The sequence below is a fragment of the Notothenia coriiceps genome, unplaced genomic scaffold (assembly GCF_000735185.1).
Source record: "Notothenia coriiceps isolate Sejong01 unplaced genomic scaffold, NC01 NC01_scaffold00037939, whole genome shotgun sequence".
Taxonomy (NCBI): Eukaryota; Metazoa; Chordata; class Actinopteri; order Perciformes; family Nototheniidae; genus Notothenia; species Notothenia coriiceps.
In genome coordinates, this window is record NW_011370640.1 from 495,368 (window position 1) to 499,336 (window position 3,969).

Below are 3,969 nucleotides of genomic sequence, written 5' to 3' on the forward strand. Positions count from 1 at the left end.
TATCGACAACCTGAGTCATGATAACTTGATGGTGGTGTTCATGTTAGTTCATGAAAATAGCACATGAAAAACTCATTATGGGACAGTTTGAGGGTACGTCTCATGTTATTACGTACAAAGACGGTAGAAACTACTCTCTATTTTAGTAAAAAACGGTATTCAAGAGTCACTTTCACCATGACGACCTAACTCAGATGATCCTGATGGTGGTGTTCATGTTAGTTCATGAAAATATCACATGAAAACTCATTATGGGACAGGTTGAGGGTACGTCTCATGTTATTACGTACAAAAGACGGTAGAAACTACTCTCTATTTTAGTAAAAAACGGTATTCAGAGTCACTTTCTACTTGACAACCTAGGTCATGATAAACTTGATGGTGGTGTTTATGTTAGTCATGAAAATAGCACATGAAAAACTCATTATGGGACAGTTTGAGTGGACGTCTCATGTTATTACGTACAAAAAGACGGTAGAAACTACTCTCTATTTTAGTAAAAAACGGTATTCAAGAGTCACTTTCACCATGACGACCTATCTCACGATGATCCTGATGGTGTTGTTCATGTCAGTTCATGAAAATACACATGAAAACTCATTATGGGACAGTTTGGGGTACGTCTCACGTACAAAAGACGGTAGAAACTACTCTCTATTTTAAAGTAAAAACGGTATTCAAGAGTCACTTTCACCATGACGACCTATCTCACGATAATCCTGATGGTGTGTGTTCATGTCAGTTCATGAAAATAGCAACTGGAAACCTTATGGGACAGTTGAAGGTACTCCCCATTTTTACGTACAAGCGTGGAACACTCTCTATTAAGTACCAACGGTATTCAGTCACTTCTCCGATGACGATTAACCTATCTCACACTATCCTGATGGGTTGTTATGGTAGTTCTAAATAGCACGAAACTCATGATGGGACGTTTGGAGGGTCGTCTCGTACTACGAGTAACTCTCTCATCTTTAGTAAGACGTAATTCATGTCCTTTCCTACATGTCACCTGAGCCAAGGAACTTATGTGGTATTGATGTAATTCATGAAATAGCACATGAAAACTCATTATTGGACAGTTAGGGTACGTCTCGAATGTATTAGTACAAAGACGGTAGAACTCTCACTTTTTCCACAAAAACGTATTAGAGTCACTTCTACATGACACTAGAGATGATAACCTTGACGGTAGTGGCTATTATTGGTGTCCCTTCAGCCACCAGTCGTAACGCAGTAGCGTTGAAAGCCGGTCGAATAGAAGGCATAGTCCCGACTCGCGCACGTCCAACACTGCTACGTTTATAAGTATGGAGGGACTTCGACTAACTCTCGCGACGTACGCATACATATACACAATATCACAGACACACTCATACACATGACACTGACGATAAATATGCTGAAGAGTAGTCATTTTTTGAACCCCCAAAAAAAGCAGAAGAGTGTACCTAACCTCGTGACTTTTCGACATTAACCTTGTCAACACACTTTTTAATCTTGACGACTGCCTTCACATGAAGACCGTCACCCGAAACACACACGTAAACATACATAACACTCGCACGTACACGACACTGCCCGTTTTTGTCCCTCACTCGGGAGAACTTATGGCAAAAAATGATTTTCTCTCTCATCAAAGATGGCAGAAAACATGCACTCTGCATGGGAGTTTGACAGGGTATTACTCAAAAGGTACATTATAAAAGTACTTGATTGTACTTTTGGTGGTAGTCCTAGTAGCACTCTATCCAGCAGTACCACTTTCACTGAGAACTTATGGCAAAAAATGATTTTATCTCTCATCAAAGATGGCAGAAAACATGCATTATTGTACTCTGCATGGGAGTTTGACAGGGGATTACTCAAAAGGTACACAGTAAAAGTACTTGATTGTATTTGTGGTAGTAGTCTAAAAAGTACCAGCAGTACACTTTTAAACTGAGGACTTAGTGGCAAAAAAACTGTATTATCTCTCCATCACATCTCGGCAATTACCGTAAACGCGCTATAAATCGCGCACTCAAAGATGAAGAACTGCTCATTTGACCAAGCAAACGCGAGAGACGGCTGAGTTGACCGCAGTTGCGTCGCCTGCGTTATTGGCTGACTTTCGTTGTTGTTGTTTGGCGGGGCCGCGGCGGGGTGTGTGTGAGTGAGTTACTCTCATTGGTTAACACTTGACCAGCACCCGCCGTGTGTTACAGTTTGATCTTTTTACATGTATGCTATGCTGACATCATCAACACCATCCTAGAGGCAGCATAGCCTACTTTATTCTTATCTGACAGCGTTAGTTACTTGTTTATTGTTTAGCTAACAATCTGTCATACCCTTTCTGTCCTGTGAAAACAATCTATCTCCAGATTTGGTGATATATAATTGTAGTTTCTCAAATAAACAACAAATATTTAGAGTTCCTTTATGAGTTGGGAACCTTGTCCCACTTTTTAAATAAAATAAACTATTGAAAACCCTCTTGGATTAGCTGAAAAATGCATCGCCACTAAGCCAAAAACAGGGCTGTTTTCTGAGAAACTCTCAGAAAACTCTTTAATAATTTAATTAAAGTCATAATTGGACTTTATAAAGTTAATATGTGATTCTCTCAAGACAGCAACAATACAAACATATGATTTTAGCTAAAAACACCCGCATTATTGCAGTAATGTCATTCCAAAAACATCATACATTTGGAAAAACACACACTTGGACCTTTTTTTGTGTAATAATTAGGCCTACTTCTACATTTAATACTGAAAACACATTTTTCTAATAATACTGACCTACTTTCACTCAAGTGATGTTCTGAATGCAGGACTTTTACTTCTGTCTGAATATTTCTTCCTCTACTGCATAAAGTCAGTATATCTTTCAAAGAGCAAAGTAGTGTACCTGCAATAACTGTGAAGGTGCAGGCGGTAATAGACTTGTTTAGCCACAAGGAGGGGCTCAGAGAGAGAGAGAGAGAGAGTAACTTTATTATTTTATGTTAGTTGTAGTCAAATGTCAAATTCGATACTAAATAATGAGTCCCTAAATACCTAAATAAATGTTGTCTCATTAGTCAACATTTATGGTACACTAATGAAGTGCAGAAAGACATTACCTTGCCGAAATACATATCAACTGTTACATGTGGGGAATAATATAGCATAGGTTAAAAATAAAAAGAGAATCAGCAAACTTGTCCATAAGTAATGACTGCATTGGCTCCTTACTCTGGAATCCCGACTATTAGGGCTTGCCAAAGCTTCAAGGGGCGCAAGGCCTTCTAGATTTTTAGAGGTGTAGGACTTTTTAAAACATACATTTAGCCTAGATCTCAGCATTTGATACATGTCTGTGAATATTTTTTTATAATTTGGATTCTTTGGAAAGTTCAGATTATCATTTAAGATATGAACTTTAAAAAACAGCTAAATAAACATCAGGAAAAGTGCCATGGAGAAGGAAGAAAAAGAAAATACAGACTAAAAATAGCTCTTAAGTTGTTCTGTACTATTTTTACTGTGCATGGAGTATTCTATGATGTGAAATATTGACTACATATGTCACTAGGTCAGTTGTTGTCAATTAACTCAATGGTGGGAAAGGAGTCCCATGAGAAAAAAGGTTGGGAACACCGGCTCTAGACTACACAATGGTCAGGCTTGTTAAATGGGTTGCAGATAAAGATTTCCATGCATGGATCGAATTAGCCCAAAATGTATTTTTCAGCTTCCCTCAACAGCTTCCTCCGAACACATGTTCTTCTACATATAATGTATTTAAAATGAAGCGACCTCTATATACACCCGACCACCATGGAGACACACGTTTCCAATCACGCATACAAACACATGTTCTCATACATGCCCCATGCACAGGCAATAACACTTCTACATTATGTCCTCATAAGCAAATCTGTCCTCCCACATGCTGAAGTGTCTCCCCACGCAGAGAATCCCCATGCATCAAAGCCTGAGC